The sequence below is a fragment of the Triticum urartu genome, chromosome 1A (genome assembly GCF_056163025.1).
Source record: "Triticum urartu cultivar PI428250 chromosome 1A, HENAU_Tu73, whole genome shotgun sequence".
NCBI classification, from domain to species: Eukaryota; Viridiplantae; Streptophyta; class Magnoliopsida; order Poales; family Poaceae; genus Triticum; species Triticum urartu.
The window spans coordinates 577,289,431-577,302,992 of record NC_141873.1 but is presented as its reverse complement, the minus strand read 5'-3'; positions in this window follow the sequence as shown (position 1 = coordinate 577,302,992).

The window sequence follows — 13,562 nt, the reverse complement described above, 5'->3', positions numbered from 1 at the left end:
GACAGCACCGCCTTTAGTGAGGCTGCGATGGCACACCTAGAAGCAGATCCATGCACCATTTAGGAGGACGTAGTGGATTCCCGACAGAAGGAGTCCGAGCGCTGCCGTTGGACGTCCTCCTCCTGGGAGCGGCGGAGCGCAAGCCGGATGGTCATCTCCTTCTCGGGGCTGCCTGGGATGAGTTCAAGGTCGACGAATCTAGAGGTGTAGGACTCGAATCCGCTACCAGCCTTATCGGAAAAGGCCGAAGATCGCCAGAGGGGAGCTTGGGTGGAGGAGTGGAGTGGAGTGCCTAGGGTTTGGTCCGGGGTAGGGATGTGAGTGAATATATGTGGGCCCGGGTGGGCTAACGTGGGTCGGGTCCGATGTGGCGGACATGTCCGGTCCTCCCCATATCCGCCCCATATTTGGGCTGGATATGAGGGGTGTCGGTTAGCCCGGGCCTTTGCGGCGTCCGTCTGGGTCGGGTTTTTTTACCGGTCACTGACCGAGCCGTCTGCCCGGCCGTATGAGGGGGTTTGAGGCGTCCGACTGTAGATGCTCTCATGTACTCCTAGACCATTGTTTGAAGGGAGGTCATTGGCAACACACATCAATTTGGCTTTTGTGTGGTATGCTGCTTGGCGGAAGGTTGATTTTGGCTATTTGGTGAAAGATTACTAATTTATAAAAGTAACAATAGAAGCGGACATTTTGGGCACAGTGTTGGATGGCCGGTTCCTGTATCTGGATCCATGGATAAGTCTGGATTAGTCCACAGACAAATATTGTGAACACTTTAAGGGTCCACCGTTGACATGCTTAGTCTTAACCAAGGCACATCCAGACCTTCATGTAAACCGTACCACACCACGCCAGCTCGAACGGCACTGGGGACCATACACGAGGAAATTAAACCAGAGCTTGGTCATGACCAGGAACCTCGATGAGCACACCGCCAGGACACACCCCTGTCCACGGTTTGGCAGACGACAAACGTGCCCTAGATGCCGAGCATTTTTCTCAAACGTCTGATGTGCATGCTCGATCTGCTCATTCTCAACACCCCAAGGTGTGACATGTCAGGACGACATCCTGATGGAACTGTCGCACCGAGATCCTTCGAATGGTGGCACATGCGCAAGAATGTGCTCCTCAGTGCCGCGAAACAATCGGCCGGAGACAGAGTGTTCAAGTACATGAGCAGGCACGCATGACGCCTTGACCACTATGCCTCATCTAAGTTGGGTCGGTACACATGCATGGTTGGTGTTTTAGGCATTGGGAATAAGAAGAATGATGAAAAAGAGATGAAGCAAGATGGGCTAGAAAAAGGAAACATATTAGTTCCCATCTAGTTTTAGAAGCTTGATTGAGTAAGATTTGGCGAGGGCGACAAATATAGGGTTAAGTTGCTTGATGTCTGCAACAAATTGACACTCTATGTGATGGATTAACTGCTATTGTTAGTAATAAACTGGAATCAACTACGGATCGTACCTTTATTATCGTAACATGAGTTTAACCATGAAAATATAGGATGATATGATCCTCAAAAAACTAAAGTAAACATAATTCCAAATATCTTTGCGGCACATTGCAAACAACATAGATAACAATCTCCTCCCACTTTTATTAGCAAAATAGCTTACACATAATATTTCTGGAAACTAGTCGCACAAATTGCATATAAGAAACAAAACAACCAATTTGAAGCACATTTTATTGGCCCTAGCTTATAGCTCGGAGGAGAGTGAGACAACATATCAAGGAGTGGTGGAGGATGCAGTTTCATTGGAAATCATGCCGCCGAACCCACAACAATAGATGTCCCTAGGGCAGCAAACGGGATTGTATCCCATAAGCCTGCCGGCTGCCTGCGCTACCGGTGCTGCCATCATCATCAGAAAGCAAACTTGCGCGATGAGAAAAACAACGAAGACCTGAAGGATACTATTATTTGCCATCGCCTAAGTTCACAAAGAGCAATATAAAGCACTATGCAATACTCTTGTAACTGGTATGTTTGTGTTTGGTCCTACCAAATACTCGATTTATATACATACATGGCATGAAGCCCGTGCTTATCCTAATAAATTCCATTAAAACAGAATATCTGAATATTGAGGATATCATTGGTAGTAAAGAGAATAGGAAAGATAATATATTATTTGGATAATAAATGGCTCCTAAAAATATATGAAATTTATCGGGAGGATGAACCTAGACACGTTCACTACTACATCTAGTAACACAAAAACAAATCTACAAGATATGATAATTAATGGGAAGAATCAACCAGGAAGATACTCTCCTATTTTGGGATTAACCTTGGATAGAAAAATGTACAAGATAAATCAACCATTGGTCACCGTATCATGTAGATATATGACATGATGCATAGGGATGCCAACTTTTGGATCTTGGAAATTTCAAAAAAAAAAACCTTTTGGATCTTGGCAGGACAGAGAGATGTGCATTGAGATCTAGAGTTCTGTTCGACAAATGATGAATTTTATTGGCTCAAAATGGAGCTTCAATAAGATACATAGCATAATAAGCGCAAGCGCGCGCGCACACACCTGTATAGCTAGAATGCACACAACCAAAACCAAATCACACACACGCCGACAACTAGCAAAGTCATATAAGACCAAAGTTATGTGTAGGCGAGAAAAAAAAACAAAGCGATTAGATATGCGATCGGCAAACTACAAGAATGACCATATCTGCACCAACTATCTCATGACACCACATGGACGAAGAGGTTCTTAAACAGCAACACCTTCAGGAAAGGAGCAACACTCAAGTGCCACCGTCACTAGATCAAACCATAAGGTCGGAATCTAGGCTTTCACTCTGAAGAAATCAGTCTGGACATATCCGAACGATGTCTTCAACAAGATAACAACATAAGAAACATCGCAATTGCCAGGTACGACCATTCGGGTCTAACCTAGTCTTCAGCCCCGGAGCTCGAGACCGGCCGCTCGAGACTGAGATCTAAAGTTAATATAGAAAAATACATTAAAGATACATAAATTTTATTCAGGTCCTGTATATAATATGTAGGGGGGCTGGTCCTCTTATCCATCATCCTACAATCCCACACATGACTGCCTGGTTCAAAGTGCATTTCTACATATTATATTATGCATTGTATAGTCCGATAAAATTAGCCAACTAGGTCTATCTTGTAACTTTGGAATTTGAAGCTAGCATCGACATGTCACATGCATAGGCATGGGTTGACGATTTGCTTTGTCAGATGTGAGTGTATTGTTTAATAACCCTGTCAAAATATTATCCAACTTGGTTGCATATATACAAACACACTACATGTCTCCTACAACTGTGAAATTTATACTCATATTAGCAATGTCAGAGTTGCAATTTTTATTTCATAAATGTACTAATATATGACATTCTTAACATTTGTGGTAACGGAAAAAGAAGCTTCAGAGATAGTCATAATATTGGTCCGTTTAAGACTAGTTTTGTTTGGACTAATATATACTTATTGGTGCGATACACACACTCAAATTCATTTATTTATATATAGAGATGAACATACTCAAATTCAATTATGATTGATAGAGAGATGACTATGGACAAAAAATCTGCCATATAGGAGACATCACACATCCAGTCCCTCTTTCACCCCATAAAAGCCCATTACCACGCCCATTGTGTGAGAGATGACTCTGCGTTGGTTAGAGTTTATCCGTTTTCCTATGTGATTCACACGTATGGAAAGTCTAGAGCCAAAATCTAACATTGAAACCAAAACAAGTGGACCAATCAAAATGTTGGATTTCTAATAACTTTATATAGAGTTAAAATTTTGTTGACACACACGCCCAAGACTCTTCTCCAAGAAGCCATGTTATTTTCTTTCTAGGTTTTCATGAAGCTCAAGCACCCTTCCATGGCCGATTACCTACGAAGATATGTTTGAAATCTATCTCAATTGCGCACATATGAAAATAGTGACCTAAAACGTCTTACTGAACATGGGATCGATCTAGCCCGCATGAAGGATATATTAGTTAGAAATCTTTTTGGCCTTAGACAGATATTGTGACCATGTCTGCAGCTTGTTTTCTCGTTACCACAACTGTTACAATATTGGTTTGTCTAAGGCCAGCTTTTTCTAACTATTGTATCCTTACTGTGGGCTAGATCGATCCCATGTATAAGGAGTATAAACGTTTATAGAGGGAGCACTTCTCTAATCTGAACATGATGGATTAATATGCAGGAAGACATATAAATTTTACTTTTGTGTTTCACTCATGTATGTATATATTGCTGGAATTTTGTCTATTTTGGGCCAGCCCGATAGCAGTTTCAGAAATTCCTAATAAATACTAAAGGTCCACGCAGCCCATTTGTGCAAGGAAAGAGGTGGAACTATGTAACACCCTCGATGCGGCTATATCTCCTATGTGTCGAAGCACGACTTAGAGGCATAACCGCATTGAAAGCAATGTCGCAAGTTAGGCAATCTTCACAACATCCCATGTAGTATAAATAATAAAAGGGGAAGGTGCATAGTTGGCTTACACTCACCATGTCAAACAAAGTACATAAATAGCATTACATCATCCAATCACTCATGGCCCGACTACGGTGCCAAAATAAAAGACCAACCCAACATGCGACACGGTCCCGATCGCCCCAACTGGGCACCACTACTGATCATCAGGGAAAGACACATAGTAACGGCGTGAGTCCTCGTCAAACTCCCACTTGAGCTCAAGTGCGTCATCTGGAACGGAGTCATCAGGACCTGCATCTGGTTTGGAAGTAATCTGTGAGCCACAGGGACTCATCAATCTCGCACCCTCGCGATCAAGACTATTTAAGCTTATAGGTAAGGCAAGGTAAAATATGTGGAGCTGCAGCAAGCGACTAGCAAGATATGGTGACTAACCTATTCGCAAATGAGAGCGAGAAGAGAAGGAAATGCACGATCGAATAGCTAGAGAACAACCTGCGGCAAGCATTACTCTAACACCGTGTTCACTTCCCGGACTCCCCCGAGAAGAGACCATCACGGTAACTCACACAGTTGATTCATTTTAATTAAGTTAAGGTTCAAGTTATCTACAACTGGACATTAACAAATTCCCATCTGCCCATAACCATGGGCACGACTTTCGAAAGTTCAAATCCCTGCAGGGGAGTCCCAACTTATGTTGGGGATCGTAGTAGAAATTAAAAAATTTCTACGCATCACCAAGATCAATCTATGGAGTATTCTAGCAACGAGGGGAATAGTAGTGCATCTACATACCCTTGTAGATCGCGAGCGGAAGCGTTCAAGTGAACGGGGATGATGGAGTCGTACTCGCCGTGATCCAAATCACCGATGACGAAGTGCCGAACGGACAGCACCTCCGCGTTCAACACACGTACGGTTGGGAAGACGTCTCCTCCTTCTTGATCCATCAAGGTGGAAGGAGAGGTTGATGAAGATCCAGCAGCACGACGGCGTGGTGGTGGATGCAGCAGGATCCCGGCAAGGCTTCGCCAAGCACAAGCGGGGAGGAGAGGTGTTACGGAGGAAGAGGGAGGCGCCAAGAGCAAGGTGCGGCTGCCCTCCCTCCCTTCCACTATATATAGGGGCTAGGGGGGTGCATGCCCCCTTGGAGATCCCATCTAAAAGGGGGGGCGACCCCTGGGGGCAACGGCCCCCTTAGGGTTTCCAACTAGGGGGGCGCATGCCCCCTCGGGGGGGCAACGATCCCCTAGGGTTTCCAACCCTAGGCGCCTTGGGCCCTTGGGTGGGGCGCACCAGCCCATCAGGGGCTGGTTCCCATGCCACTTCAGCCCATGGGGCCCTCCAGGATAGGTTGCCCCATCCGGTGGACCCCTGGGACCCTTCCGATGGTCCCGGTACAATACCGGTAACCCCCGAAACCTTCCCGCTGGCCGAAACTGGACTTCCTATATATAAATCTTTACCTCCGGACCATTCCGGAACTCCTCGTGACGTCTGGGATCTCATCCAGGACTCCGAACAACTTTTGGGTTACTGCATACTAATATCTCTACAACCCTAGCATCATCGAACCTTAAGTGTGTTGACCCTACGGGTTCGGGAGACACGCAGACATGACCGAGACGCCTCTCCGGTCAATAACCAACAACGGGATCTGGATACCCATGTTGGCTCCCACATGCTCCTCGATGATCTCATCGGATGAACCACGATGTCGAGGACTTAATCAATCCTGTATACAATTCCCTTTGTCAATCGGTACGTTACTTGTCTGAGACTCGATCGTCGGTATCCCAATTCCTTGTTCAGTCTCGTTACCAGCAAGTCACTTTAATCGTACCATAATGCATGATCCCGCGATCAACCACTTGATCACATTGAGCTCATTATGATGATGCATTATCGAGTGGGCCCAGAGATACCTCTCCATCATACGGAGTGACAAATCCCAGTCTCGATTCGTGCCAACCCAACAGACACTTTCGGAGATACCTGTAATGTACCTTTATAGTCACCCAGTTACGTTGTGACGTTTGGCACACCCAAGGTACTCCTACGGTATCCGGGAGTTGCACAATCTCATGGTCTAAGGAAATGATACTTGACATTCAGAAAAGCTACAGCAAACGAACTACACGATCTTTGAGCTAAGCTTAGGATTGGGTCTTGTCCATCACATCATTCTCCTAATGATGTGATCCCGTTATCAGTGACATCTAATGTTCACGAATGGAGTTGAAGCGACGCTTGATATGCCTGGTCTTCCTGTGAAACCTGGGCTCCTTGGCAAGGGCAATAGCTCCAGTGTTGTCACAGAAGAGAGTCATCGGCCCCAACGCATTGGGTATGACTCCTAGGTCGGTGATGAACTCCTTCACCCAGATTGCTTCTTGTGCTGCCTCCGAGGCTGCCATGTATTCTGCTTCACATGTAGATCCCGCCACAACGCTTTGCTTGCAACTGCACCAGCTTACTGCCCCACCATTTAAAATATACACATATCCGGTTTGTGACTTAGAGTCATCCAGATCTGTGTCGAAGCTAGCGTCGACGTAACCCTTTACGACGAGCTCTTCGCCACCTCCATAAACGAGAAACATATCCTTGGTCCTTTTCAGGTACTTCAGGATGTTTTTGACCGCTGTCCAGTGTTCCTTGCCGGGATTACTTTGGTACCTACCTACCAAACTTACGGCAAGGTTTACATCAGGTCTGGTACACAGCATGGCATACATAATAGACCCTATGGCTGAGGCATAGGGGATGACACTCATCTCTTCTATATCTTCTGCCGTGGTCGGGCATTGAGCCGTGCTCAATCGCACACCTTGCAATACAGGCAAGAACTCCTTCTTGGACTGATCCATATTGAACTTCTTCAATATCTTGTCAAGGTACGTACTTTGTGAAAGACCGATGAGGCGTCTCGATCTATCTCTATAGATCTTGATGCCTAATATATAAGCAGCTTCTCCAAGGCCCTTCATTGAAAAACACTTGTTCAAATAGGCCTTTATGCTTTCCAAGAATTCTATATCATTTCCCATCAACAGTATGTCATCCACATATAATATGAGAAATGCTACAGAGCTCCCACTCACTTTCTTGTAAACGTAGGCTTCTCCATAAGTCTGCATAAACCCAAACGCTTTGATCATCTCATCAAAGCGAATGTTCCAACTCCGAGATGCTTGCACCAGCCCATAGATTGAGCGTTGGAGCTTGCACACCTTGTTAGCATTCTTAGGATCGACAAAACCTTCCGGCTGCATCATATACAATTCTTCCTTAAGAAAGCCATTAAGGAATGCCGTTTTGACGTCCATTTGCCATATCTCATAATCATAGAATGCGGCAATTGCTAACATGATTCAGACGGACTTCAGCTTCGCTACGGGTGAGAAAGTCTCATCGTAGTCAACCCCTTGAACTTTTCGATAACCCTTAGCGACAAGTCGAGCCTTATAGATGGTCACATTACCATCCGCGTCTGTCTTCTTCTTAAAGATCCATTTATTTTCTATGGCTCGCCGATCTTCGGGCAAGTCAGTCAAAGTCCATACTTTGTTTTCATACATGGATTCTATCTCGGATTTCATGGCTTCTAGACATTTGTCGGAATCTAGGCCCACCATCGCTTCTTCATAGTTCGAAGGTTCACCGTTGTCCAACAACATGATTTCCAAGACAGGGTTGCCGTACCACTCTGGTGCGGAACGTGTCCTTGTGGACCTACGAAGTTCAGTAGCAACTTGATCTGAAGTTTCATGATCATCATCATCAACTTCCTCTCTAGTCGGTGCAGGAACCTCAGGAACATTTTCTTGAGCTGCGCCACTTACCGGTTCAAGAGGTAATACTTCATCAAGTTCTACCTTCCTCCCACTTGTTTCTTTCGAGAGAAACTCTTTCTCTAGAAAGGACCCATTCTTGGCAACAAAGATCTTGCCTTCGGATCTGAGGTAGAAGGTATACCCAACAGTTTCTTTAGGGTATCCTATGAAGACGCATTTTTCCGACTTGGGTTCGAGCTTTTCAGGTTGAAGTTTCTTGACATAAGCATCGCATCCCCAAACTTTTAGAAACGACAGCTTAGGTTTCTTCCCAAACCATAATTCATACGGTGTCGTCTCAACGGATTTCGACGGAGCCCTATTTAAAGTGAATGCGGCAGTCTCTAAAGCATAGCCCCAAAATGATAGCGGTAAATCGGTAAGAGACATCATAGATCGCACCATATCTAATAGAGTGCGATTACGACGTTCGGACACACCATTACGCTGAGGTGTTTCAGGCGGCGTTAGTTGTGAAACTATTCCATATTTTCTTAAGTGTGTGCCAAATTCGTGACTCAAGTATTCTCCCCCACGATCTGATCGCAAGAACTTGATTTTCCTGTCACGTTGATTCTCAACCTCACTCTGAAATTCCTTGAACTTTTCAAAGGTCTCAGACTTGTGTTTCATTAAGTAGACATACCCATATCTACTCAAGTCATCAGTGAGGGTGAGAACATAACGATAGCCACCGCAAGCCTCAACACTCATTGGACCGCACACATCAGTATGTATGATTTCCAATAAGTTGGTTGCTCGCTCCATTGTTCCTGAGAACGGAGTCTTGGTCATTTTACCCATGAGGCATGGTTCGCACGTGTCAAATGATTCGTAATCAAGAGACTCTAAAAGTCCATCTGCATGGAGCTTCTTCATGTGTTTGACACCTATGTGACCAAGGCGGCAGTGCCACAAGTATGTGGGACTATCATTGTCAACCTTACATCTTTTGGTATTCACACTATGAATATGTGTAGCATTACGCTCGAGATTCATTAAGAATAAACCATTCACCATCGGAGCATGACCATAAAACATATCTCTCATATAAATAGAACAACCATTATTCTCAGATTTAAATGAGTAGCCATCTCGAATTAAACGAGATCCTGATACAATGTTCATGCTCAAAGCTGGCACTAAATAACAATTATTGAGGTTTAAAACTAATCCCGTAGGTAAATGTAGAGGTAGCGTGCCGACGGCGATCACATCGACCTTGGAACCATTCCCGACGCGCATCGTCACCTCGTCCTTCGCCAGTCTCCGCTTATTCTGCAGCTCCTGCTTTGAGTTACAAATGTGAGCAACCGCACCGGTATCAAATACCCAGGAGCTACTACGAGTACTGGTAAGGTACACATCAATTACATGTATATCACATATACCTTTTGTGATGCCGAACTTCTTGTCCGCTAAGTATTTGGGGCAGTTCCGCTTCCAGTGACCACTTCCCTTGCAATAAAAACACTCAGTCTCGGGCTTGGGTCCATTCTTTGGCTTCTTCCCGGCAGCTTGCTTACTGGGCGCGGCAACTCCCTTGCCGTCCTTCTTGAAGTTCTTCTTACCCTTGCCTTTCTTGAACTTAGTGGTTTTATTCACCATCAACACTTGATGTTCCTTTTTGACTTCTACCTCTGCTGATTTCAGCATTGCAAATACTTTAGGAATGGTCTTTTCCATCCCCTGCATATTGAAGTTCATCACAAAGCTCTTGTAGTCGGTGGAAGCGACTGAAGGATTCTGTCAATGACCGCGTCATCCGGGAGATTAACTCCCAGCTGAGTCAAGTGGTTATGCAACCCAGACATTTTGAGTATGTGCTCGCTGACAGAACTATTTTCCTCCATCTTATAGCTGAAGAACTTGTCGGAGACTTCATATCTCTCGACCCGGGCATGAGCTTGAAAAACCATTTTCAGATCTTCGAACATTTCATATGCTCCGTGTCTCTCAAAACGCTTTTGGAGCCCTGGTTCTAAGCTGTAAAGCATGCCGCACTGAACGAGGGAGTAATCATCAACACGTGTCTGCTAAGCGTTCATAACGTCTTGGTTCTGTGGGATGGGTGCGTCACCTAGCGGTGCTTCTAGGACATAATCTTTCTTGGCAGCTATGAGGATGATCCTTGGGTTCCGGACCCAGTCCGTATAGTTGCTGCAATCATCTTTCAGCTTGGTTTTCTCTAGGAACGCGTTGAAGTTGAGGACAACATGGGCCATTTGATCTACAAGACATATTGTAAAGATTTTAGACTAAGTTCATGATAATTAAGTTCATCTAATCAAATTATTAAATGAACTCCCACTCAGATAGACATCCCTCCAGTCATCTAAGTATAACATGATCCGAGTTAACTAGGCCGTGTCCGATCATCACATGAGACGGACTAGTCAACATCGGTGAACATCTTCATGTTGATCGTATCTTCTATACGACTCATGCTCGACCTTTCGGTCTTCTGTGTTCTGAGGCCATGTCTGTACATGCTAGGCTCGTCAAGTCAACCTAAGTGTATTGCGTGTGTAAATCTGTCTTACACCCGTTGTATTCGAACGTTAGAATCTATCACACCCGATCATCACGTGGTGCTTCGAAACAACGAACCTTCGCAACGGTGCACAGTTAGGGGGAACACTTTCTTGAAATTATTACGAGGGATCATCTTATTTAAGCTACCGTCGTTCTAAGCAAATAAGATGTAAAACATGATAAACATCACATGCAATCAAATAGTGACATGATATGGCCAATATCATTTGCTCCTTTGATCTCCATCTTCGGGGCTCCATGATCATCGTTGTCACCGGCATGACACCATGATCTCCATCATCATGATCTCCATCATCGTGTCTTCTTGAAGTTGTCTCATCATCTATTACTTCTACTACTATGGCTAACACTTTAGCAATAAAGTAAAGTAATTACATGACGTTTATGTTGACACGCAGGTCATAAATAAATAAATACAACTCCTATGGCTCCTGCCGGTTGTCATACTCATCGACATGCAAGTCGTGATTCCTATTACAAGAACATGATCAATCTCATACATCACATATATCATTCATCATTCATCACAACCTTTGGCCATATCACATCACAAAACACTTGCTGCAAAAACAAGTTAGACGTCCTCTAATTGTTGTTGCAAGTTTTTACGTGGCTGCTATAGGTTTCTAGCAAGAACGTTTCTTACCTACGCGAAAACCACAACGTGAATTGCCAATTTCTATTTACCCTTCATAAGGACCCTGTTGATCGAATCCGATCCGACTAAAGTGGGAGAGACAGACACCCGCCAGCCACCTTATGCAACTAGTGCATGTCAGTCGGTGGAACCGGTCTCACGTAAGCGTACGTGTAAGGTTGGTCCGGGCCGCTTCATCCCACGATGCCGCCGAATCAAGATAAGACTAGTAACGGCAAGCAAATTGACAATATCGACGCCCACAACTACTTTGTGTTCTACTCGTGCATAGTAACTACGCATAGACCTAGCTCTGATACCACTGTTGGGGATCGTAGCAGAAATTAAAAAATTTCTACGCATCACCAAGATCAATCTATGGAGTATTCTAGCAACGAGGGGAATAGGAGTGCATCTACATACCCATGTAGATCGCGAGCGGAAGCGTTCAAGTGAACGGGGATGATGGAGTCGTACTCGCCGTGATCCAAATCACCGATGACCAAGTGCCGAACGGACAGCACCTCCGCGTTCAACACACGTACAGTTGGGAAGACGTCTCCTCCTTCTTGATCCAGCAAGGGGGAAGGAGAGGTTGATGAAGATCCAGCAGCACGACGGCGTGGTGGTGGATGCAGCAGGATTCCGGCAGGGCTTCGCCAAGCACAAGCGGGGAGGAGAGGTGTTATGGAGGGAGAGGGAGGCGCCAAGATCAAGGTGCGGCTGCCCTCCCTCCCTTCCACTATATATAGGGGCTAGGGGGGGCGCATGCCCCCTTGGAGATCCCATCTAAAAAGGGGGGCGGCGGCCCCTGGCGGAAACGACCCCCTTAGGGTTTCCAACTAGGGGGGCACATGCCCCCTCGGGGGGGGGGCAACGGCCCCCTAGGGTTTCCAACCCTAGGCGCCTTGGGCCCTTGGGTGGGGCGTACTAGCCCATCAGGGGCTGGTTCCCACGCCACTTCAGCCCATGGGGCCCTCTGGGATAGGTGGCCCCATCCGGTGGACCCCTGGGACCCTTCCGATGGTCCCGGTACAATACCGGTAACCCCCGAAACCTTCCCGCTGGCCGAAACTGGACTTCCTATATATAAATCTTCACCTCCGGAACTCCTCGTGATGTCCGGGATCTCATCCGAGACTCCGAACAACTTTCGGTTTACTGCATACTAATATCTCTACAACCCTAGCGTCATCGAACCTTAAGTGTGTAGACCCTACGAGTTCGGGAGACACGCAGACATGACCGAGACGCCTCTCCGGTCAATAACCAACAGCGGGATCTGGATACCCATGTTGGCTCCCACATGCTCCTCGATGATCTCATCGGATGAACCACGCTGTCGAGGACTTAATCAATCCCGTATACAATTCCCTTTGTCAATCGGTACGTTACTTGTCCGAGACTCGATCGTCGGTATCCCAATACCTTGTTTAGTCTCGTTACCGGCAAGTCACTTTACTCGTACCGTAATGCATGATCCCGCGATCAACCACTTGATCACATTGAGCTCATTATGATGATGCATTACCGAGTGGGCCCAGAGATACCTCTCCGTCATACGGAGTGACAAATCCCAGTCTCGATTCGTGCCAACCCAACAGACACTTTCGGAGATACCTGTAATGTACCTTTATAGTCACCCAGTTACGTTGTGACGTTTGGCACACCCAAGGTACTCCTACGGTACCCGAGAGTTGCACAATCTCATGGTCTAAGGAAATGATACTTGACATTCAGAAAAGCTACAGCAAACGAACTACACGATCTTTGAGCTAATCTTAGGATTGGGTCTTGTCCATCACATCATTCTCCTAATGATGTGATCCCATTATCAATGACATCTAATGTCCATAGTCAGGAAACCATGACTACCTTTTGATCAACGAGCTAGTCAACTAGAGGCTCACTAGGGACGTGTTGTGGTCTATGTATTCCCACATGTATTACGATTTCCTGGATAACACAATTATAGCATGAGTAATAAACAATTATCATGAACAAAGAAATATAATAATAACCATTTTATTATTACCTCTAGGGCATATTT